The sequence below is a fragment of the Nerophis lumbriciformis genome, linkage group LG21 (assembly GCF_033978685.3).
Source record: "Nerophis lumbriciformis linkage group LG21, RoL_Nlum_v2.1, whole genome shotgun sequence".
NCBI classification, from domain to species: Eukaryota; Metazoa; Chordata; class Actinopteri; order Syngnathiformes; family Syngnathidae; genus Nerophis; species Nerophis lumbriciformis.
In genome coordinates, this window is record NC_084568.2 from 1278133 (window position 1) to 1305054 (window position 26922).

At 38.0% G+C, this 26922-nt stretch overlaps 1 protein-coding gene across 4 annotated transcripts in view; it reads left to right on the top strand.

Moving 5' to 3' along the window:
- Positions 1 to 7537: 7537 nt before the first annotated feature.
- hycc1 (hyccin PI4KA lipid kinase complex subunit 1) overlaps positions 7538 to 26922 on the top strand; it is an 84054-nt gene continuing 64669 nt past the window's right edge. For all 4 annotated transcript variants that reach the window (XM_061983245.1, XM_061983247.1, XM_061983248.1 and 1 more), the window contains exon 1: positions 7538 to 7658. The gene's annotated coding sequence lies outside the window, so the exon portion shown is untranslated. The remainder of the gene's footprint in view (positions 7659 to 26922) is intronic.

Sequence of the window (26922 nt, forward strand, 5' to 3'; positions counted from 1 at the left end):
ACATTCCTTTAGCGCAGTTAGATGCGGCTTACAACACGGGGCGGCTTATAGGTGGACAAAGTTTTGAAATATGCCGTTCATTGAAGGCGCGGCTTTTAACCCAGGGCGCCTTATGGTGCGGAAAATACGGTAATACAATTTATCTCTAGTCTGGATGATTTAGTTCTTGTCACCCTGTTGTCCTCCCGTCATGAAAAAAGGCTGTCCTCACTCAGGTCCGCATGGAGCTGGAGGGGGCGTGGCTTCCAGCTCCGGCTGAAAATCGGGAGATTTTCGGGAGGATATTTGTCCCGGGAGGTTTTAGGGAGAGGCCCTGAATTTCGGGAGTCTCCCGGAAAATTCGGGAGGGTTGGCAAGTATGTCTTAAACGTAAATCAAAAAAACACAATTAGGGCAGTGTTTTTTTATTTTTATTATACATGGCAGATTTTAAAACAAACCAAAAAAGGGTTGATTTTCATTCAAATATTGCCATAAAATTGGATTGTGTGCTGTTTTCCTTTTATGGATTTGTATTTTTCCAGATAAAAATGCGTGGTTATTTCGGATGACATATTGAACCGGAAGCAGTATTTTAGCTTTTCCTTTGCGTTTAGCATGTTTTTAGCAGAACGCTAACTTATTTGTTCAGCAGGAGTCCTATTGTCCTGTTTAAAAAAAGTGTCATTAAATAGTTGTCCAACTTTTGTTTCAGAAATGAAAATAGAAAAAAATGGCCCGAAATTGTTTTTTGATTTGCATTTAAGAATTGGAATTAGACATGAACGCGGACCTTTTGTTATTGTGAAAGGGTAAGTTTTGATCATTTAATTTTCGTTTGAAAAACTGACAAACAAAACGACTGATTTATTTGAATGAATTTCGTTGTAAAATACATTAAATAAAATAATAAAATAAAGCGTTCTTCTTTTTTGGCGTTGAAAAGCAATAACTAAATATAAAAAATGTTTGATTTTCATTTTATATTTCATGTAACAAAAATAAAAATTCTCAAGTAAACAGAAATGGAAAAACTGACCAAAACGGAGGTTTTTTTGGTTTTGTTTTCCCATTTGCAGACACAGGAAGTTTCTTTTTCAAAGTAAAAGCGGCGATAATTACTGTGGTGCCCTTGTGCCTGTTATTTTCGTCGTGGCACAACGAGGACTGAGACCTACGAAAATATCTACGCACATTATAAAAATAAACTGCATTAACTTTCGTGTCGTATGTGCGTAGAGATATCTGTAAATGGAAAGCTTCTAAATCAGTTTTAGCGAGGCACGCGGGTACCGTAGTATCCCCGTTTTTACTTTGAAAAAAACAAAACTTCCGGTGCCAGAATAATGCAGAAACATCCGTTTTGTAATGTCTGCTTAATACTTTATAGGTCAAAATAAAAACTATTCAGCTTTTGTTATTGTGAAAGGGTCAGTGTATGTTTTGATCATTGAATTTTCTTTTTAAAAAACTGAAAAACAAAACTACTGGTTTATTTGAATGAATTTTGTTGTAAAATACAAAAACAATTTTTTTTTAAATAAATCGTTCTTCATTTTATATTTCATGTAAACATCCTTAGTAAACAGAAATGGGAAAACTGACCAAAACGGAGGGTCTTTTTTTTTTTTTCATTTGCAGACACCGGAAGTTTTATTTTCAAAGTAAAAGCGGGGATAATTATTATTCTAATTATTACCCTTGTGCATGTTATTTTCGTTGTGGCACAACGAGGACTGAAACCTACAAAAATACATACGCACATTACAAACAGAAAATGTAAATGTAAAGCCTTGTTGGCTCTAAATCAATTTTAGCGAGGCACGCAGCATGGAGCGCTACTGCCTACCGGCGCTGACGAGACGCGGGGCCGCCATCTTGGAGTGGTGATCCGCTCCACTCAGTGCAATTCATTTGGCAGGAGCAATGAACTGTCAGCGCATTTAATTCATCTTACCTCACTGAATACCACTGTTTTTCACACGCTTTTTTTTGTCATAAGTGTAGCTATGATAAAGGACGCATGTTTTATTATTCATAGTTTGCTTAACAGTGATAGAATATTCGTATATGCTATAAGTGACCAGACATCCGAGATCAAAACTGGGATATAATCCCAGAAAAGGAGGGAAAAAACGGTCAGGTATTTTTAAATTGAAGAAAAAATATGATTAGGTTATATATACATGCATATATCCTACATAAACAATGTATGAATACACTACTATATATCTTATAGACTGTATCTCTGTTGCTGCAGCAGCAGAGAGTTTATTCTGTCTTGACACTTGGTATTGATACTTTCTATTACATTCTTCCCTTAAATGATCATGTTTACACTGATTGTTTTATATGTATTTTTATGTATGTCGCTTTGGATAAAAGCGTCTGCCAAATACTTCAACATAAACATATATAAACACCTGAAAGTCTTTATATCAGCTAAAACCACCAATCTGTTTCACTGGATTCAGAATAAAACCAAATTGTCTTACCCAACAATGTTAGTATTTCAATATTGTTACTTGAAGACTTATTCCTGGTTACAATTATACTGTTAAGAAAGTATCGTCTTATACTTTGCCTAAAATGAGAATGCATCATAATCAGTGGCAGCTGGTGAATTTTGTTTTAGGTGGGGCTGAAAGTTTGTAAACCAAACCCCTTTAGGGGGGTCATCCTCCCCCAGAAGATTGCATTGTGATTTTCACATACAAAGGAAGCATTCTGGTGCATTCTGACAAAATAATGAAGACAAAATAGAACATGTTATATATGTCTATATACAATATGGTAGTATTATTTTCACAAAATACCACCAATGTTAAATCTTACTTGTGAAAAGTAATCCCCCGATTCCTATTTTCAACAGTCCGCTCATTTGAGCAGGAAGACGCTGAACACCATCTTTGTTTTCTACCTGTCAACTGTCAGTTTAGGCTGCTCGCCGGCTCCTCATCAATTTGAATGAATTTTTAATACTGGGTTTAACTACCTATTTTTAATCTTATGTTGTATTTTTCCATTGTATAATGTTTGGTAATGCATGTATTCTTTGTATTTTAATTTTGTATGCTCCTATATGGACCCCAGGAAGACCAGCAGTCGCTTTGGCGTCAGCTAATGGGGACCCATTCATCCATCCATCCGTCCATTTTCTACCGCTTATTCCCTTTGGGGTCGCGGGGGGCGCTGGAGCCTATCTCAGCTACAATCGGGCGGAAGGCGGGGGTACACCCTGGACAAGTCGCCACCTCATCGCAGGGGACCCATTCAATAAACAATAAATCCAATCCAATCCACTTTATTTATACAGCACATTTAAACAACAAAATGTTTCCAAAGTGCTGCACAACAATATTAAAAACAATATTCAAATAGTATCCTTAGCTCCACCAATGACTGAATAAAAACAAAATATAAATACATATAAAACCAGTAGGTGGACGGCGTGGCGCAGTTGGGAGAGTGGCCATGCCAGCAACCTGAGGGTTTCTGGTTCGATCCCCACCTACTACCAACCTCGTCACGCCCGTTGTGTCCTTGAGCAAGACACTTCACCCTTGCTCCTGATGGGTCGTGGTTAGCGCCTTGCATGGCAGCTCCTGCCATCAGTGTGTGAATGTGTGTGTGAATGGGTGAATGTGGAAATTGTGTCAAAGCGCTTTGAGTACCTTGAAGGTAGAAAAGCGCTATACAAGTATAACCCATTAACCAATATAGAACCAATATAAAATAAACATGATTAAAAACGATTTTAAAGGGTAAAACCAATTAAAACACTAAATAGGAATCAACATTTTAAAAACACAGAGGACATAAGACCACACAACTCACGTAGTGTTAAAAGCCAGAGAATAAAAGTGGGTGGTGAACAATCACCACTTCAAGATGGCGGCCCAATTTCTCGCGTCACAGCAGCCAATGCTGCGTCTACTTATAAGATGTCTATGGTAGTCCATCCATCCATCCATTTTCTACCGCTTATTCCCTTCGGGGTCGCGGGGGGCGCTGGAGCCTATCTCAGCTACAATCGGGCGGAAGGCGGGGTACACCCTGGACAAGTCGCCACCTCATCGCAGGGCCAACACCAATAGACAGACAACATTCACACTCACATTCACACACTAGGGCCAATTTAGTGTTGCCAATCAACCTATCCCCAGGTGCATGTCTTTGGAGGTGGGAGGAAGCCGGAGTACCCGGAGGGAACCCACGCAGTCACGGGGAGGACATGCAAACTCCACACAGAAAGATCCCGAGCCCGGGATTGAACCCCAGACTACTCAGGACCTTCGTATTGTGAGGCAGATGCACTAACCCCTCTTCCACCGTGCTGCCCCAGGGACCCATTCAATAAACAATAAATCCAATCCAATCCACTTTATTTATACAGCACATTTAAACAACAAAATGTTTCCAAAATGCTGCACAACAATATTAAAAACAATATTCAAATAGTATCCTTAGCTCCACCAATGACTGAATAAAAACAAAATATAAATACATATAAAACCAGTAGGTGGACGGCGTGGCGCAGTTGGGAGAGTGGCCATGCCAGCAACCTGAGGGTTCCTGGTTCGATCCCCACCTACTACCAACCTCGTCACGCCCGTTGTGTCCTTGAGCAAGACACTTCACCCTTGCTCCTGATGGGTGGTGGTTAGCGCCTTGCATGGCAGCTCCCGCCATCAGTGTGTGAATGTGTGTGTGAATGGGTGAATGTGGAAATTGTGTCAAAGTGCTTTGAGTACCTTGAAGGTAGAAAAGCGCTATACAAGTATAACCCATTTACCAATATAGAACCAATATAAAATAAATATGATTAAAAACGATTTTAAAGGGTAAAACCAATTAAAACACTAAATAGGAATCAACATTTTAAAAACACAGAGGACATAAGACCACACAACTCACGTAGTGTTAAAAGCCAGAGAATAAAAGTGGGTGGTGAACAATCACCACTTCAAGATGGCGGCCCAATTTCTCGCGTCACAGCAGCCAATGCTGCGTCTACTTATAAGATGTCTATGGTAGTCCATCCATCCATCCATTTTCTACCGCTTATTCCCTTCGGGGTCGCGGGGGGCGCTGGAGCCAATCTCAGCTACAATCGGGCGGAAGGCGGGGTACACCCTGGACAAGTCGCCACCTCATCGCAGGGCCAACACAGATAGACAGACAACATTCACACACTAGGGCCAATTTAGTGTTGCCAATCAACTTATCCCCAGGTGCATGTTTTTGGAAGTGGGAGGAAGCCGGAGTACCCGGAGGGAACCCACGCAGTCACGGGGAGAACATGCAAACTCCACACAGAAAGATCCCGAGCCCGGGATTGAACCCAAGACTACTCAGGACCTTCGTATTGTGAGGCAGACGCACTAACCCCTCTACCACCGTGCTGCCCCAGGGACCCATTCAATAAACAATAAATCCAATCCAATCCACTTTATTTATATAGCACATTTAAACAACAAAATGTTTCCAAAAGTGCTGCACAACAATATTAAAAACAATATTCAAATAGTATCCTTAGCTCCACCAATGACTGAATAAAAACAAAAAATAAATACATATAAAACCAATATAGAACCAATATAAAATAAATATGATTAAAAACGATTTCAAAGGGTAAAACCAATTAAAACACTAAATAGAAATCAAATTTTTAAAAACACAGAGGACAACAGAGGACCACACAACCATACTTGCCAACCTTGAGACCTCCGATTTCGGGAGGTCGGGGGCGTGGTTAAGAGGGGAGGAGTATATTGACAGCTAGGATTCACCAAGTCAAGCATTCCATACACACGTATATATATATATATATATATATATATATATATATATATATATATATATATATATATATATATATATATATATATATATATATATATATATATATATATATATATATATATATATATATATATATATATATATATATATATATATGTATGTATATATATATATATATATATATATATATATATATGTGTATATATATATATATATATATATATATATATATATGTATATATATATATATATATATATATATATATATATATATATATATATATATATATATATATATATATATATATATATATATATGTATATATATATATATATATATATATATATATACACATCCTGAAAATATGCAAACAAAACTGTGTTTAGATAATTGATACTTCAAACTTGCATAAATAAATCTTAAGGAATATAACATAACTTGGCTTCTGAGAGCTTCAAAATGTAATGAATAAAATGTTAAAGTTGTTGATAAACAAGCTATTATTTTAATAATTAAATATGGTCATTTTAAATGAATTATTATGATAATTTAAAATTAATTATTTCAAATATGTTTATTTTAATGTATAATTCTAATGCCTGGATGTAATAAGGAGTCAGAAAAAATACAAATACAATTAATTTTGATGTTTTTAGCAAAATATAGTAAAAAAAATTTATTTTTATTTTTTTAATTAATAAATATATTTATTTTTAGGTAAGATAAACATAATAATACAATTTATCTCTCGTCTGGATGATTTATTTCTTATCACGCTGTTGTCCTCCCGTTGTGAAAAAAGGCTGTCCTCACTCAGGTGCATGGAGCTGGAGGGGGCGTGGCCTCCAGCTCCGGCCGAAAACCGGGAGATTTTCGGGAGAATATTTGTCCCGGGAGGTTTTCGGGAGAATATTTGTCCCGGGAGGTTTTCGGGAGAGGCGCTGAATTTCGGGAGTCTCCCGGAAAATTCGGGAGGGTTGGCAAGTATGCACACAACTCACGTAGCGTTAAAAGCCAGAGAATAAAAGTGGGTGGTGAACAATCACCACTTCAAGATGGCGGCCCAATTTCTCGCGTCACAGCAGCCAATGCTGCGTCTACTTATAAGATGTCTATGGTAGCATCCCCGCTTTTTAACTTTGAAAAAAAAAAAAAACTTCCGGTGCCAGAATAATGAAGAAACATCCGGTCTGGGTTTCCGTTTCTGCTTACTGTAGATTTTCATTTTTATTTTATGAAATATACAATGAAAATCAAGCCGTATTTTGTATTTAGGTATTGCTATTCAACACCAAAAATTAGAACTATTTGTTTTTCAATTAAAAAAAAAAAAACGTTTTAATGATTTTTTTGTTTTTCCATTTCTATTGATGAAAAGAAAATTAAAAAAAAAAAACGTTTTAACGATTTTTTTGTTTTTCCATTTCCATTGATGAAAAGAAAACATACACTGACCTGAAAACATCGAGATGATATTAGTGTGAAATAACGGATAAATAGCATTTTAACACATTAATTGGCGTAATAGTCAGAAAGTTAAATAGCATCTTTGACAGCTCACTTTTCCTTCAACAGAGCGCGAATGACAGCTACAACCTAACTTGATGTTGGAAAGAACCAGCCTCCAGCCGTGCGGATCATTTGATTGGCTAATAAATCTCTAAGGGCGGGGTGATACAGCTTTCCCTCTCTTCTCCCATTGGCCCTTTGGCGTTTCTTTCCGCTCAGTCTGAGATCTCCCACTTCAAGATGGTTTGAGTGAGGAAAGAAAGTGCAACGAGGGAGCTGCTGTCACTGCTCTGTTATTGAAGAAGTGACAATATCGCCGGAACAGCCGAGCGACAATCCCAGGAGATTCGCCGATAGAATGCCAGTAAGTAAACAACACCTTGTTGTTGTTGTTGTTGTTGTGCCTTAGCAGAGCTAGCTTAGCTTAACGAGCTAACCTGTAAGCGAGCGTCGTGACAGTTGCAAGTCAAAGATGAAATAATGTGTGGCGGAGACACATTAACGTCCATTTCTTGCGTTTTTTAACAACCGCCATTGACATAAATCCACACCGGGGTAATGTACTTCCAGCAGAGCTACGGATAAAGTGAGGTCATTTCAGCCTGGTTACTACTACTACCGGTCTTGGTTCCAAGTTGATGACCTCAGCAACATTTTTAAAATAGCAACAATTTCACTTTATTTTAAGGTTTATCGTGGGTGTGTTCAACCCGGGGGGGGAAACACTGCACACTCTTGCGTTAAAACGTTGTTATATTTGTCCTAACATCATGTGATTTCATTCTGAAAGCGCCTCTGTGTTGTCCCTCAGCACCATAACACAATCTCACGGTACGATATCTCCGCGGTTTTAAGGCCACGGTTTTTTGATTGATTGAATACAACTTTTTTTTTTCAGTAGATTGCACAGTACCATGAATCGATTTACGTGGACGCCGACTTCAACAAGTTGAAAAACTTATTCTGGTGTTACCATTACATCTACTTGAGTAACTTTTGGGATAAATTGTACTTCTAAGAGTAGTTTTAATGCAACATACTTTTACTTTTACTTGAGTATATTTATAGAGAAGAAACGCTACTTTTACTCTGCTACTTTTATCTACATTCAGCTCGCTACTCGCTACTAATTTTGATCGATCTGTTAATGCACGCTTTGTTTGTTTTGGTCTGTCAGACAGACCTTCAAAGTGCCTGCCTTACTGGTGACGTTTCACTCCGTTCCACCAATCAGATGCAGTCACTGGTGACGTTGGACCAATCAAACAGAGCCAGGCGGTCACATGACCTGACTTAAACAAGTTGAAAAACTTATTGGGGTGTTACCATTTAGTGGTCAATTGTACGGAATATGTACTGTACTGTGCAATCTACTAATACAAGTTCCAATCAATCAATCAATCAAAAGTGTGCAGGAAAAAAGACCATTTTTTATTTCAACCGTACACCCCGTCCAAAGCCTAAAGACTGACTGCACAGTTCCTGTCTTCACAATAAAAGTGCCGCTCCATCGCGCCTGCGCTTTCAAAATAAGAGTCTCCGAAAGCCTGCGCAAACAAGCTAGAAAGCCACGGAGTTTGCCGCCAATGTATTTCTTGTAAAGTGTATAAAAACGAATATGGAAGCTGGACAAATAAGATGCCAAAAACCAACCACTTTCATGTGGTATTAGACAGTGAGGAGGAACTTTTTTCTCTCCTCTATTTGAAAACGTGGACGTTATCATCACTACTGTCTGATTACAATCAATGCAAGTCATCAGAATCAGGTAATACACCAACTTATATTCTTGTCTTCATGAAAGAAAGGAATCTATATGTGTTAAACATGCATGTATATTCATTAAAACACTATTAACATGTAAACAAAAACGGCAAAAAAATAAATATAAATTATATACTGTATATATCAATGTATGTATATATATATATATATATATATATATATATATATATATATATATATATATATATATATATATATATATATATATATATATATATATATGTGTGTGTGTGTATATATATATGTATATATGTGTGTGTGTGTATATATATATATATATATATATATATATATATATATATATATATATATATATATATATATATATATGATATGTGTGTGTATGTTACTCATCAGTTACTCAGTACTTGAGTAGTTTTTTTACAACATACTTTTTACTTTTACTCAAGTAAATATTTGGGTGACTACTCCTTACTTTTACTTGAGTAATAAATCTCTAAAGTAACAGTACTCTTACTTGAGTACAATTTCTGGCTACTCTACCCACCTCTGTCATTTAGTGGTCAATTGTACGGAATATGTACTGTACTGTGCAATCTACTAATAAAAGCATACTTGCCAACCCTCCCGATTTTCCCGGGAGACTCCCGAATTTCAGTGCCCCTCCCGAAAATCTCCCGGGGCAACCATTCTCCCGAACTTCTCCCGATTTCCACCCGGACAACAATATTGGGGGCGTGCCTTAAAGGCACTGCCTTTAGTGTCCGCTTTTCCTCCGTACAAACAGCGTGCCGTTTCAGTCACATAATATCTACGGCTTTTCACACACTCAAGTGAATGCAAGTGAATCAACAGCCATACAGGTCACACTGAGGGTGGCCGTATAAACAACTTTAACACTGTTACTAATATAAATGATAAATGGGTTATACTTGTATAGCGCTTTTCTACCTTCAAGGTACTCAAAGCGCTTTGACAGTATTCACACATTCACACACACATTCACACACTGATGGCGGGAGCTGCCATGCAAGGCGCTAACCAGCAGCCATCAGGAGCAACGGGTGAAGTGTCTTGCCCAAGGACACAACGGACGTGACTAGGATGGTAGAAGGTGGGGATTGAACCCCAGTAACCAGCAAACCCAAACCTCCAATTGCTGGCACGGCCACTCTACCAACTTCGCCACACCGTGAACCCACACCAAACAAGAATGACACACACATTTCAGGAGAACATCCGCACCGTAACACAACATAAGCACAACAGAACAAATACCCAGAACCCCTTGCAGCACTAACTCTTCCGGGACGCTACAATATACAACCCCCGCTACCCCCCCCAACTCAACCCCGCCCTCCCTAACCCCGCCCACCTCAAACTCCTCATGCTCTCTCAGGGAATTCCAAGCTGCTGTTTTGAGGCATGTTAAAAAAAAAAAGCACTTTGTGACTTCAATAATAAATATGGCAGTGCCATGTTGGCATTTTTTTCCATAACTTGAGTTGATTTATTTTGGAAAACCTTGTTACATTGTTTAATGCAGGGGTGCTCACACTTTTTCTGCAGGCGAGCTACTTTTCAATTGATCAAGTCGTGGGGATCTACCTCATTCATATATATCATTTATATTTACTTATTTATGAAACATATGTTTTTGTTAACAAGTTAAAGGTGTTTAATGATAATGCAAGCATGTTTAACACATATAGTTAATCTTGTTGATAAATTAAAGATGTTTAATGAAAATACAAGTATGTTTAATACATATAGTTAATATTGTTAACAAGTTAAAGGTGTTTAATGATAATGCAAGCATGTTTAACACATATAGTTAATATTGTTAATAAGTTAAAGGTGTTTAAAGATAATGCAAATATGTTTAACACATATAGTTAATATTGTTAACAAGTTAAAGATGTTTAGTGATAATACAAGCATGTTTAACACATATAGTTAATATTGTTAATAAATTAAAGGTGTTTAATGATAATACAAGAATGTTTAACACATAGTTAATATTGTTAACAAGTTAAAGGTGTTTAAAGATAATACAAGCATGTTTAACACATATAGATTCCTTTCTTTCATGAAGACAAGAATATAAGTTGGTGTATTACCTGATTCTGATGACTTGCATTGATTGGAATCAGACAGTAGTGATGATAAGGTCCGCATTTTCGAATGGAGGAGAAAAAAAGTCCTCCTTTCTGTCCAATACCACATGAAAATGGTTGGTTTTTGGCATCTTATTTATCCAGCTTCCGTAGTCCTTTGTATACACTTTACAAGAAATACATTGTTGGCAAACTCCGTAGCTTGCTAGCTTGTGCACGCCAGCTTTCTGAGACTCTTATTTTGGTAGCGCAGGCAGGAGAAGCAGCGCTTTTATTGTGCAACTGTGCAGTCGGTCTTTGGAGTTTTGACGACAGGTACGGCGCCAGAGTCTGTTGAAATAAAGTGTTTCTCGCCTTCCAGTCGGTAATTTTAATGAGCTGGCAGCAGCCAGCATCATCTCAGAAGACCCTCGGGTGCCGTGAATGTCAATCAAGTGACGAAAGTGACGTCATGGTGAAGATTTATGATCGCTCATTTTTAGGACTATTTTTTTAATGCCTGGCTGGTGATCGACTGACACACCCTCCGAGATCGACCGGTAGCTCGCAATCGACGTAATGAGCACCCCTGGTTTAATGCATCCAGTGGGGCATCACAACAAAATTAGGCATAATAATGTGTTAATTCCACCACTGTATATATCGGTATCGGTTGATATCGGAATCGGTAATTAAGAGTTGGGGAATATCGGATATCGTCAAAAAGGCCATTATCGGACAGATTATTTACAATCTGGGGAGGTGGGATATGATGGGGGGAAGGGGTTAGGCTAGGGTTGTAGTTGCCTGGAGGTGTTGTTTTAGTGTGGTTTTGAAGGAGGATAGAGATGCACTTTCTTTTATACCTGTTGGGAGTGCATTCCATATTGATGTGGCATAGAAGGAGAATGAGTTAAGACCTTTGTTAGATCGGAATCTGGGTTTGACGAGGTTATGGCGGTCATTTACGTTAAGGAAGTAGTTTGACATGTACTTCGGTATCAGGGAGGTGTAGCGGATTTTATAGACCAGGCTCAGTGCAAGTTGTTTTACTCTGTCCTCCACCCTGAGCCAGCCCACTTTGGAGAAGTGGGTTGGAGTGAGGTGTGATCTGGGGTGGAGGTCTAGGAGTAACCTGACTAGCTTGTTCTGGGACGTTTGGAGTCTAGATTTGAGGGTTTTGGAGGTGCTAGGGTACCAGGAGGTGCATGCGTAATCAAAAAAGGGCTGAATGAGAGTTCCTGCCAGAATCTTCATGGTGCTTTTGTTGACCAGAGAGGAGATTCTGTAGAGACATCTTGTTCGTTGGTTGACCTTTTTGATTACCTTGGTTGCCATTTTATCACAGGAAGGATTAGCCTCTAGAATGGTGCAGTGTTATTGCGGTATATTGTCAAAAAAATAAAATAAAAGTTGACCTGGTAACAAGCAAATATACAAAAACCCCAAACCAGTGAAGTTGGCACTGGTGTTTTTTGTTGTTGTTGCAAATAATCATAAACTTAGAATTTAATGGCAGCAACACATTGCAAAAAAGTTATCACAGGAGCATGTTCACCACTGTGTTACATGGCCTTTCCTTTTAACAACACTCAGTAAACGTTTGGGAACTGAGGAGACACATTTTTGAAGCTTTTCAGGTGGAATTCTTTCCCATTCTTGCTTGATGTACAGCTTAAGTTGTTCAACAGTCCGGGGGTCTCCGTTGTGCTATTTTAGGCTTCACACATTTTCAATGGGAGACAGGTCTGGACTACAGGCAGGCCAGTCTAGTACCCGCACTCTTTTACTATGAAGCCACGCTGTTGTTACACATGGGTTGGCATTGTCTTGCTGAAATAAGCAGGGGCGTCCATGATAACGTTGCTTGGAAGGCAACATATGTTGCTCCAAAACCTGTATGTACCTTTCAGCATTAATGGTGCCTTCACAGATGTGTAAGTTACCCATGTCTTGGGCACTAATACACCCCCATACCATCACACATGCTGGCTTTTACACTTTGCTCCTATAACAGTCCGGATGGTTCTTTTCCTCTTTGGTCCGGAGAACACGACGTCCACAGTTTCCAAAAACAATTTGAAAAATGGACTTGTCAGACCACAGAACACTTTTCCACTTTGCATGAGTCCATCTTAGATGAGCTCTGACCCAGCGAAGCCGGCGGCGTTTCTGGGTGTTGTTGATAAATGGCTTTCGCTTTGCATAGTAGAGTTTTAACTTGCACTTACAGATGTAGCGACAAACTGTAGTTACTGACAGTGGTTTTCTGAAGTGTTCCTGAGCCCATGTGGTGATATCCTTTACACACTAATGTCGCTTTTTGATGCAGTACTGCCCGAGAGATCGAAGCTTTGTAATATCATCGCTTACGTGCAATGATTTCTCCAGATTCTCTGAACCTTTTGATGATATTACTGACCGTAGATGGTGAAATCCCTAAATTCCTTGCAATTGCTGGTGGAGAAATGTTGTTCTTAAACTGTTGGACAATTTGCTCAGGCATTTGTTGACAAAGTGGTGACCCTCGCCCCATCCTTGTTTGTGTTTCATGGAAGCTGCTTTTACACCCAATCATGGCACCCACCTGTTCCCAATTAGCCCGTTCACCTGTGGGATGTTCCAAATAAGTGTTTGATGAGCATTCCTCAACTTTCTCACTCATTTTTGCCACTTGTGCCAGCTTTTTTGAAACATGTTGCAGGCATCAAATTCCAAATGAGCTAATATTTGCAAAAAATAACAAAAGTTTACCAGTTCTAACGTTAAATATCTTGTCTTTGCAGTCTATCCAATTGAATATATGTTGAAAAGGATTTACAAATCATTGTATTTATTTACCATTTACACAACGTGACGACTTCCCTGGTTTGGGGGTTTGTAAAACAGTAATGCGAACCGTGGTGCGGTTTATTATTACATCGTTAATTGATACATCCCTAGTTACTACATTGATAAACAGATGCGTGAGAAAAAATCTACGATGCCATCCAGTGTAACGATAAGCTGCACAGTCCCATTATAATGTGTTTTGTGAGCAAAGGTGAACACAATATAGCTAAAAAAAACAATAAAAGGATGCAACATCTTTTTATGGCGGGCCGGCACAAATAAATAAATGTATATTAAACACTGCAAGCTCTGTCTCTTTAAAACTGTTACGAGTCATGACTGCCCGTTAAGTTTTGGAGTTTCACTGCTCGTTTTTCTATGGCCGCTTTCATACATACTCCACAGCTTATGGAGGTTCCTAACATGTGTCTCCTTTAGCTACCGCTTGTGTTTGATTGGCAGATAAATGCATGTCGCAGGGAAAATGTCCTGCACCTTATAATTAGTATGTACTAAGTGGGAATTTGGTACGCCAAAGGCTGCTGTTACACCCCTAGTATCACTGTAGAGCAGGGGTGTCAAAGTGGTTTTCACTGAGGGCCACATTGCAGTTATGTTTGGCCCCAAAGAACCGCTTTTAACAGTGAATAATATTATTACACAATTTTTTTAATGCATTTTATTGGTAGATTTTTTTTAAACTAAAATGTAAAAAAAAAATATGGTAAGCTGCAATCATTTCACCTCAAAATGTAGTGTGTATTAGGGATGTCCCGATCCGATATTTGGATCGGATCAGCCGCCGATATTTGCAAAAAAATGCGTATTGGCAAGGCATGAAAAGATCCAGTAAAAAAAAAAAAACTCCGCTCCGTGTTTTCCAACGCACCTATTTAAATAGTACATTCCACTTTTCTGCTGCTCCATAATTTCCGTTCTGCATTTTCCAGCACACCTTCAACACATCCACAGGTCTGTGGATTTGAACGCAGTTGCTTTTAGCTGCTGGCATTACACGACAGGCTCTTCTCACTCTTTCCTGTGTCTCCCTCTCACAGACAGCAAGCGCACCTTCTTACACACGTCACATACTGTCACGTCATACGTCACATACTGTCACGTCATACGTCACATACGTATACGTCCTCCCCGAGCAGAGAAGTAGCAGCATGGCTAACATTAGCTATCATGCTAGCGCAGCCGTGTGACCAACGTTCTCTCTAAGGTGCGCGCTTGTGCAATTGCGCACTGTTTAAGCGTCCTCTGCGCATAGCATTTATTGCCACGCACAAAATCAAATAAAAAAAATAAGCGCATAACAATTTTCGACACACGGACACGACAGAGAAAACAGTTTTCGTCATCATTGTTCAAATATCATAACGTCTGTCGAGACGCTTATCTCCATTCGGTGCCACACGTCCACACCATCAAAATGCTGAGGCATACATTTCCAGATCAACACCGTATGAAAAAATTAGTGATTTTTTTTGTTGTGATTTCCTTCTCTGCATGAAAGTTTAAAAGTAGCATATATTAATGCAGTATGAAGAAGAATGTTTTAATGTAGACATGCAAGCCTTGAAAGAACATTTTGAAAATCAAGACTACATTTCCTGCAAATGGGTGCATTTCTACCCTATATTTTAACTTTAGATTTATTCTCATATCAAACTCTTTTGGCTGTCTTTTTGACACTTACATCCGGCGCCCCCCTCCACACCCTGGATTATAAATAATGTAAATAATTCAATGTGATTATCTTGTGTGATGACTGTATTATGATGATAGTATATATCTGATAGTATATATCTGTATCATGAATCAATTTAAGTGGAGCCCGACTTAAACAAGTGTAAAAACTTATTGGGGTGTTACCATTTAGTGGTCAATTGTACGGAATATGTACTTCACTGTGCAACCTACTAATAAAAGTCTCAATCAATCAATCAAAACACATAGAATCATCATACTGCTGTGATTATATGCATCAAGTGTTCATTCAAGGCTAAGGCAAAATATCGAGATATATATCGTGTATCGCAATATGGCCTTAAAATATGGCAATATTAAAAAAAGGCCATATCGCCCAGCCCTAGTTCAATGATGCCATTTCTGTTTGTCATGTATAATTTTGTCTATTTTGTGTTTATCCTTGAATAAACAGGTCAGTTTCTTGTTACCAACCATTGTGTATTATTCAAACTCCCCTAATTCAGCTGGCTAGTTGTTATCAAGAGTACTAAAACCCTTTTCAACATGATTCTGACAATTAAGTAGGCTAAATAACTTTAAACTTTAATACATGCTCGGATAGGCCATTATCGGTCAGTATCGGTATCGGTCAGTATCGGTATCGGATCGGAAGTGCAAAAACCTGGATCGGGACATCCCTAGTGTGTATTACTGTAAATGGAAAAACAGTACTGCTGTTTTTATGGTTAAAAAAAGGCAGCTCACTTGCCAGAATTTTACTGTAAAATTCACATTTGTTTTTTTACTATAAATGAAAAAAAACAACCTGCAATTTTACAGTAAAATTGACACCTGAGCTGCCAATTTGTTGCTTTTTAAAAAATTTTTTTTACCGTAAATCAACAACTGTAGATTTTTTGGTGTATTGCTGTAAATGCCAAAACGGCACCACAGTTTATCACAGTAAAAAAAAAAAAGTACTGTTTTTTTAATTTAGAGAAAAATGCTGTAAAAACCACAGTAAATTTCACAATTTTACCACAAAATCTATTGCTACTTTTACATAGCACAATTTGATGCATAACTTGCTTTGAAATCATTATTATTATTATTTATTTCTATTAAAAAAAACGGTTTGAATGTTTGATAATATATATTTTTGCATAATTACACAATATTTAAGTTAACATCATGTGCGATTACATGGAGTACATATATATTTTTTCTCCTAAAATAGAAAGAAAGAATACATTTAGTAGGAAAAGTTACATATTATTTCCAGGCTTTCGAGGGCCAAATAAAATGAAGTGGCGGGCCTTGAGTTTGACACCTATGTTCTAGAGCAGGGGTGCTCATTACGTCGATCGCGAGCTATCGGTCGATCTCGGAGGGTGTGTCAGTCGATCACCAGCCAGGCATTAAAAAAATAGTCCTAAAAATGAGCGATCATAAATCTTCACTATGACGTCACTTTCGTCACTTGATTGACATTCACGGCACCCGAGGGTCTTCTGAGATGACGCTGGCTGCTGCCAGCTCATTAAAATTACCGACTGGAAGGCGAGAAACACTTTATTTCAACAGACTCTGGCGCCGTACCTGTCGTCAAAACTCCAAAGACCGACTGCACAGTTGCACAGTTGCGCTAACAAAACGAGTCTCAGAAAGCTGGCGTGCACAAGCTAGCAAGCTACGGAGTTTGCCGACAATGTATTTCTTGTAAAGTGTATACAAAGGAGTACGGAAGCTGGACAAATAAGATGCCAAAAACCAACCACTTTCATGTGGTATTGGACAGAAAGGAGGACTTTTTTTCTCCTCCATTCGAAAATGCGGACATTATCATCACCACTGTCTGATTCCAATCAATGCAAGTCATCACAATCAGGTAATACACCAACTTATATTCTTGTCTTCATGAAAGAAAGGAATCTATATCTGTTAAACATGCCTGTATTATCTTTAAACACCTTTAACTTATTAACAATATTAACTATATGTGTTAAACATGCTTGTATTATCATTAAACACCTTTAACTTGTTAACAATATTAACTATGTGTTAAACATGCTTGTATTATCTTTAAACACCTTTAAGTTGTTAACAATATTAACTATATGTGTTAAACAAGCTTGCATTATCTTTAAACACCTTTAACTTGTTAACAATATTAATTATATGTATTAAACATGCTTGCATTATCTTTAAACACCTTTAACTTGTTAACAATATTAACTATATGTATTAAACATACTTGTATTATCATTAAACACATTTAACTTGTTAACAATATTAACTATGTGTTAAACATGCTTGTATTATCTTTAAACACCTTTAACTTGTTAACAATATTAATTATATGTATTAAACATGCTTGCATTATCTTTAAACACCTTTAACTTGTTAACAATATTAACTATATGTATTAAACATACTTGTATTATTATTAAACACCTTTAATTTATTAACAATATTAACTATATGTATTAAACATTCTTGTATTATCATTAAACACCTTTAATTTATTAAAGATATTAACTATGTGTTAAACATGATTGCATTATTATTAAACACCTTTAATTTATTAACAATATTAACTATATGTGTTAAACATGCTTGCATGATCATTAAACACCTTTAACTTATTAACAAAAACATATATTTCATAAATAAGTAAATATAAATTATATATATGAATGAGGTAGATCCCCACGACTTGATCAATTGAAAAGTAGCTCGCCTGCAGAAAAAGTGTGAGCACCCCTGTTCTAGAGGGTTCTGACTACTCAGGACTGCTATACATAAATTCATGTCACTATTTGTAAAAGAGAGAAAAACTGTAAGACATATCTGACACACTATTGTGTGTCAATAACACATTATTTGGGTTGTCTTATACAATCACAAGACATTGAGAGACCTGTTCTATGGAGATTGGTACTGTTGTGATCTGGTACTATATAGTTTTACATGGAACTATTTAATATTAATAATGGTGGAGGAAACATGGATTTGTTTTGTAAATAAACATTACTGTATCGGTGTTTGCCCACATGCATGTCAGTAAACTTGTTTAAAGGTGTGCATTTTTACTGTACGAGTCCGGCTTCTCTAATATGGTTTGACAGTAAAGCCAAGCAGGTCTTTAGCCAGAGGAAATTATGCACGGCTTACGTAGTCATCTGTGATGCTTAGTGACAATCTTGCCGCTCCATGAAATATCCAAGCAAGTGTATAATGTGTCTGCAACATTTAAAATATATAAAGGCAATGATTAATAAGACAGACTGGTCTCGTACTTTTTGCATGATGAAAAGCCTGTTTTAATTCCCTCAAAGTGATGTTCCAGTATCACTGAAAAAAATGTTTTCTATAAAAAGATAAAGAGTGGTTACTAAAATAGAAGAAAAAGCGTCATGACGACCTTGAGGATTTCTTTTGGCAGAAAAGGCGATTGAAAAGACATAGGTGATGATGAGCTGCCAGCTTAGAGAAGGAGCGTAGGCTGCAGAAAGAGATTGCCTGTCTGTTGCGGCTTTCCATCCATCTCCCTTAACTGCAAAAAACACATGCTGTTAGTCTCGTCTCCTTAGATGAACACATCTTCCTGTGTGTGGATCTTTCATAGGGTGGATGTGTCCACGTTACACTCTTGACAGGCTACAAGGAACCCTACAGTTAGGCCCATAAATATTTGGACATTGACACAATTTTCAGTGTTCTAGCTCTGTACAACACCATACCTGCCAACTACTCCGGTTTTCCCGTAATTAGTACGGTTTTCATCAACCTATTCCGGGTTACGGTTGCAGTGATAAAAAATATGGTTTTTCATTAATTTAAAAAAAAAAGTTTTTTTAAAGTTTTATTCACGAAATCGCGTAACAACAATGACAATCGACACTGCTTCCCGTAACTTCCTATCGAGTCATTCCGAATGCCATGCGCGAGGCTATTTATAGCACCGCTGCCAAGCACGAGGCACCAGTTGCCATTGTTTCCAAACGAGCGAACGATCATGGAATCAGCCGGAGAAAAATCGCAAACGAGTCTTAAACCGAAAAGAAAACTGCAGTCATTCCGTGAAGAATATTCAAAAGCCTATCCGGGAATAATTATCCGTTCCAAAAAGGGTGAAAACTACGCGAATTGCACCTTGTGCAGACAAGATTTTTCGATCGGACACGGAGGAATTAGCCATGTAAAAGACCACGTTGGGACAAAAAAACACAAGTCTAATGCCGCTGCTAGCGATACAAGTGGAAAACTTTCAACGTTTTTCGTCGCCCAAACAGATTCTTTGGATGTGATAAATGCCAAAGTTTTATTTACGGAGGCAATAATTGAGCATGGACTTCCAATCGCACTGGCTGATCACATGGGACAGTTATTTCGGAAAATGTTTAACTACATGCATAACTACCAAAATACAGAAGTATGTCCTTAATATTTTTGCAGTGCTATTTCTGTTGAAAAGTTCAAATGATTACATTAGAGATGTGATGTGCCACTTTTCAAGTGTCTGATGGCTTAAATTCATTTTCATTAATTTTTCATATTTTGAATTCTTTTGAAAGGCTTACAAAAAAACTACATTTGAATTGTAATTCCATGCTATTGACAGGACTATTAATTTTAATGAAGTTAGCTTACCATGTTTACAGTATGATAATTGTGATAGAAATGTGAATTTTAGGCACAGAATATTTTTTACAATTGAACAAGGCAGTAGATTATACAAGCTTGGACAGAAAGTTAATAATGACACCAATTTTTTTTTTAATGGAATTGTTTAGTACTGTTTTACCATTTGTTTACTGTAAAAAGTGTTTATACTGTTTATACTTTCAATGAACAAATTGAAGTCTTGTGAAAGGTTGACAGGATAACTGGCATTAACTGTCAAAATAATTTCAAACTATTGAAGTTAGCTTACAGAATAAACATGTCAATCAACCCATATGATTTTTGCTGTAATATTTTTGTTTTGAAAAGTCACTGTGACTGATAGAAAAGTGATGGTTTTAGCAACATTTTAACCTGTCTGAATGCAATCAATCATTTTGGGGCCCCTGGACCCTGGCTACTAGGTTTTTCTGATTTCAAAAGTTGGCAGGTATGTTAGTGCCCAAGACATGGGTAACTTACACATCTGTGAAGGCACCATTAATGCTGAAAGGTACATACAGGTTTTGGAACAACATATGCTGCCATCTAAGCGCCGGCCTTTTTTATGGACGCCCCTGCTTATTTCAGCAAGACAATGCCAAGCCACATTCAGCATGTGTTACAACAGCGTGGCTTTGTAAAAAAAAGAGTGCGGGTACTTTCCTGGCCCGCCTGCAGTCCAGACCTGTCTCCCATCGAAAATGTGTGGCGCATTATGAAGCGTAAAATACGACAGCGGAGACCCCGGACTGTTGAACGACTGAAGCTCTACATAAAACAAGAATGGGAAAGAATTCCACTTTCAAAGCTTCAAAAATTAGTTTCCTCAGTTCCCAATCGTTTATTGAGTGTTGTTAAAAGAAAAGGTGATGTAACACAGTGGTGAACATGCCCTTTCCCAACTACTTTGGCACGTGTTGCAGCCATGAAATTCTAAGTTAATTATTATTTGCAAAAAAAAAATAAAGTTAATGAGTTTGAACATCAAATATGTTGTCTTTGTAGCATATTCAACTGAATATGGGTTGAAAAGGATTTGCAAATCATTGTATTCCGTTTATATTTACATCTAACACAATTTCCCAACTCGTATGGAAACGGGGTTTGTACTTGTAATGTATTTATTATTTATTTGTTTTGTGTATAAAAATAAAACTATACATACAAAAGGAACAATAGCAAGGTGTAGATTTCTGAACAACCCCAATTTAATTCAACTTTTCACTTGTATCTCTATATCGTGGTTTTGCCACAGTTGGTTTGTGTGATCATGTAACTCGGTCGTTTGTGACAGCTGCACCCTGCACCGCAGGAAAAAGCTGCTGGGGCAGCTCTGCTACTCTTAACACCACCCATTTTTTTCCCTTCTTTTTTCTTTAATCCCCCATTTCAAGCGTTTGTCATCAAGGCCCAACCGTTTTTTTTTTTTTACAAAAAAAGATGTGTGATAGGAAATGGATTTGGTCAGCCTTTCTTTTTTAGGTGTCTGCAGGTGCTGCCTGGGGATGGGCCTGATAATGTATAAAGTATTGCTTCTTTAGCCCTCATGCTACCTCAAGATTGACTATGCACACCTACTCTTAGAGGGGGAGTGGGAAAAAACCTCCATAGCAAAGCACATATGCATATTACAACATACATCTCCAGATATCTAGCAACAGAGGGGAGGGAGTGGGGGGCCATGGTGGCTGGCCGCAGCTCTCAGGCGCTGCCCATCCTTCCATCACCCCTATGGGATTTGCGTCAAGGGCGTTGGATCGGGGGTGGGGTATGTGTGTGTGGCGTATATTTTTTTTGTGGATGCATGTATGTGTAAGCCTGCAGTGTGTCTCTGTTCCGCGGCCTTGATGTCGTGCAGCCGATAAGTCCAAAGTCAACAACAACAGGTGTGTGTCCATGAGAGACAAGAAGGGAGTTTGTTGTGTCTTCGCCGCATAGGTCAGCAATACGTACCGTATTTTCCGCACCATAAGGCGCCCTGGGTTATAAGCCGCGCCTTCAATGAACGGCATATTTCAAAACTTTGTCCACCAATAAGCCGCCCCGTGTTGTAAGCCGCATCTAACTGCGCTAAAGGAATGTCAAAAAAACAGTCAGATAGGTTAGTCAAACTTTAATAATATATTAAAAACCAGCGTTCTAACAACTCTGTTCACTCCCAAAATGTACGCAAATGTGCAATCACAAACATACGTATATCAACATGGACAGAGCTGCGTGAAAAAAGCCACCCGGCCTCTTCGCGTAAACTTAAACTTACCTTAACCACTCGCTCATCTTTTCTTCATCCATCCCTTCGAGTTAGCTTTTATGATGACGCCGGCTGGAAAGGTCTCTTTTGGCAAGGTCTTCCTTTTGAATATCACCATGGGTGGAAGTTTCTGGCCATTAGCATGGCAAGCTAGAACCACAGTGAAGGATGACTTCTCATTCCCTGTGGTGCGAATATTCACCGTACGTGCTCCCGTTGTATCCACAGTGCGGTTCACAGGAATATCAGTTGCTGTGAAATAGTAATCCGTGTGCGGATGGAGAGATTGCGTCTTTTCATGAACCGGATCCCTGTCGTTTAGTAGGAGCCATTTTGTGGTCTTTACAGATGTAAACACACAAAGGAAATGAAACGTACGGTGATATCCGCGCGCTTTTTCTTCTTCTACGCGGGCGGGTGGTTGCTTACAGTAGAAGAAGAAGCGCTTCCTGTTCTATGGGGGCGGGTGCTTACCTTGGCGGTTGCTTGCGTAGAAGAAGAAGCGCTTCCTGTTCTACGGGGAAAAAAGATGGCGGCTGTTTACCGTAGTTGCGAGACCGAAACTTTATGAAAATGAATCTTAATATTTATCCATATATAAAGCGCACCGAGTTATAAGGCGCACTGTCAGCTTTTGAGAAAATTTGTGGTTTTTAGGTGCGCCTTATAGTGCGGAAAATACGGTATATATTTTTTAGTTAACAATGCTTGAAACCTTTTAACAATTTCAGATGTATCTATTGACATAACATTTTTAATATTTATGTTTTTTTTCTATGTTTTTGTTAAAAATAACTGCTTTTTTAAAAAATGGGAAAAATGCAAAATATGCAGTATTTCTCCAAAAAAAAAAAAAAATTCACATTGGAATATTTGGCGTAGGGTTATTTTAGCCTTGAATCAGTCAATAATTCATGACATTGATTTTGATACAGTAGAACATTTTTTAAATTTAAAAAAAAATGTGTGTCCATATACTAGTCAAAGGGTGCCAACGCTTGATTATCCGACTAATCGTTAAGATAGTTGTTGACTAATCGACTATCAAAATAATTTTATAAAAGTTTGGACACACCTTCTCCTCATTTAATGTGTTTCCTTTATTTTCAAGACTATTTACATGGTATATTGTCACTGAAGGCATCAACACTATGAATGAACATGTGGAGTTATGTACTTAACAAAAAAAGATGAAACAACTAAAAACATGTTTTATATTCTAGTTTCTTCAAAATAGCCACCCTTTGCTCTGATTACTGTTTTGCACACGCTTGCCATTCTCTCCATGAACTTCAAGCACACCTGTGAAGTGAAAACCATTTCAGCTCATCCAGAGAATGCCAAGCATGTGCAAAGCAGTAATCAGAGCAAAGGGTGGCTATTTTGAAGAAACTTGAATATAAAACATGTTTTCAGTTATTTCACCTTTTTTTGTTAAGTATATAACTCCACATGTGTTCATTCATAGTTTTGATGTGACAATCTACAATGTCAATAGTCATGAAAATAAAGAAAACACATTGAATGAGGAAAAGGTGTGTCCAAACTTTTATAGAATTAGAGCTGCAAGTAACAATTATTTTGATAGTAGATTAGTCAACGATTATTTTAACGATTAGTCGGATAATAAAGCGTTTCCCAAGCAGTTCCCAATCGTTTATTGAGTGTTGTTAAAAGAAAAGGCCATGTAACACAGTGGTGAACATGCCCTTTCCCAACTACTTTGGCACATGTTGCAGCCATGAAATTCTAAGTTAATTATTATTTGCAAAAAAAAAAAAAAAGTTTATGAGTTTGAACATCAAATATCTTGTCTTTGTAGTGCATTCAATTGGTTGAAAAGGATTAGCAAATCATTGTATTCCGTTTATATTTACATCTAACACAATTTCCCAACTCATATGGAAAAGGGGTTTGTAACTTAGATATTGGGTGTCACAATGTAAAGCGCTTTGAGTCACCAGAGAAAAGCGCTATATAAATATAATTCACGTCACTTATGCGGACCTGTTCTGCCCGGAAAATCACGAGTGATGACGTCACGACTATTGTCGACAAATGTAATTGTCGACTAATCATTGCAGCCTCAAGGCGTGCAATGTTATGTATTACTGCCTAACATCATTTCCATTTGCATTTCAGCAGTTTAATGACAATTTAACTCATTTACCCTCATCAAAGCTCTCATAATTATGCTCATGACACTCAGGGACACAATTACACCCAAACTACATTTTCTTGTTTGTCAATTGGCAAGATTACAGTCTGTTAAACAAATAGTAGTTATAATAGGAGTCAAGTTATTAGGAAAAAGTGTTTATACTTTGTTTGTATCCTATTCTGACAGCATTGTAATCAAAAACAGAATGCAAATTTATAAAAAATAAAAACTTTGTGAGGAAATTTCCGACTGCTCACTTTAAAACTCAACAATCATCTTATATATATATAATACATGTAAGGCCCTTTTTGGGCCCCAGGGTTTCACAAGGGTTAAGCAATCGAGATAAAGTTTGAAAAATCTATTTAAAAAAAAAAAAAAAAAGTAGAGCTTCGGACAACTCCTGAATAACATTATAATGTTAGTAGAGATGTCTGATAATATCGGACTGCCGATATTATCGGACATCTCTACTAACATTATAGTGTTATTCAGAGGAGTTGTCCGAAGCTCTACTTTAAGCCGATAAATGCTTTAAAATGTAATATCGGAAATGATAGGTATCGGTTTCAAAATGTAACATTTCTGACCAGCGCCAATAAACCTTAAAGGCACTGCCTTTGCGTGCCGGCCCGATCACATATCTACGGCTTTTCACATACACAAGTGAATGCAAGGCATATTTGGTCAACAGCCATACAGGTCACACTGAGGGTGGCCGTATAAACAACTTTAACACTGTTACAAATATGCGCCACACTGTGAACCCACACCAAACAGGAATGACAAACACATTCCGGGAGAACATCCGCACTATAACACAACATAAACACAACAGAACAAATACCCAGAATCCCCTTGCAGCACTAACTCTTCCAGGACGCTACAATATACCCCCCCCTCCCCCCAAAAAATATATGGTCTTTTTTTCTGCAACATCAAGGTATATATTGACGCTTACATAGGTCTGGTGATAATGTTCCCCTTTAAAGGCACTGCCTTTAGTGTCCGCTTTTCCTCCATACAAACAGCGTGCCGGCCCAGTCACATAATATCTACGGCTTTTCACACACACAAGTGAATGCAAGTGAATCAACAGCCATACAGGTCACACTGAGGGTGGCCGTATAAACAACTTTAACACTGTTACTAAAATGCGCCACACTATGAACCCACACCAAACAAGAATGGCAAACACATTTCGGGAGAACATCCGCACCGTAACACAACATAAACACAACAGAGCAAATACCCAGAACCCCTTGCAGCACTAACTCTTCCGGGACACTACAATATACACCCCCTGCAACTCAAACCCCCCCCCCGCCCCGCCCACCTCAACCCCGCCCTCCTCAACCCCGCCCACCTCAACCTCCTCATGCTCTCTCAGGGAGAGCATGTCCAAAATTCCAAACTGCTGTTTTGAGGCATGTTAAAAAATAAATAAATAAATAATAATAATAACTGGGATTCATATAGCGCTTTTCTAAGTACCCAAAGTCGCTTTACATGTAGAACCCATCAGTCATTCACACCTGGTGGTGGTAAGCTACTTTCATAGCCACAGCTGCCCTGGGGTAGACTGACGGACTTAATGACTTATGAATTATATATTTATATAGCGCTTTTCTCTAGTGACTCAAAACGCTTTACATAGTGAAACCCAATATCTAAGTTACATTTAAAGCAGTGTGGGTGGCGCTGGGAGCAGGTGGGTAAAGTGTCTTGCCCAAGGACACAACGGCAGTGACTAGGATGGCGGATGCGGGGATCGAACCTGCAACCCTCAAGTTGCTGGCACGGCCGCTCTACCAACCGAGCTATACCGCCCCACAATTAATGACTTCAATAATAAATATGGCAGTGCCATGTTGGCATTTTTTTTCCCATAACTTGAGTTGATTTATTTTGGAAAACCTTGTTACATTGTTTAATGCATCCAGCGTGGCATCACAACAAAATTAGGCATAATAATGTGTTATTTCCACGACTGTATATATCGGTATCGCTTGATATCGGAATCGGTAATTAAGAGTTGGACAATATCGGATATCGGGAAAAAAAGCCATTATCGGACATCTATAAATGTTAGTATGTATTAAATAACAATGTAATCGAGTAATTGTATACATTTTTTCCCGCCCCGTTTAATCGAGGAAGGAACTTTTAATGCCGGATA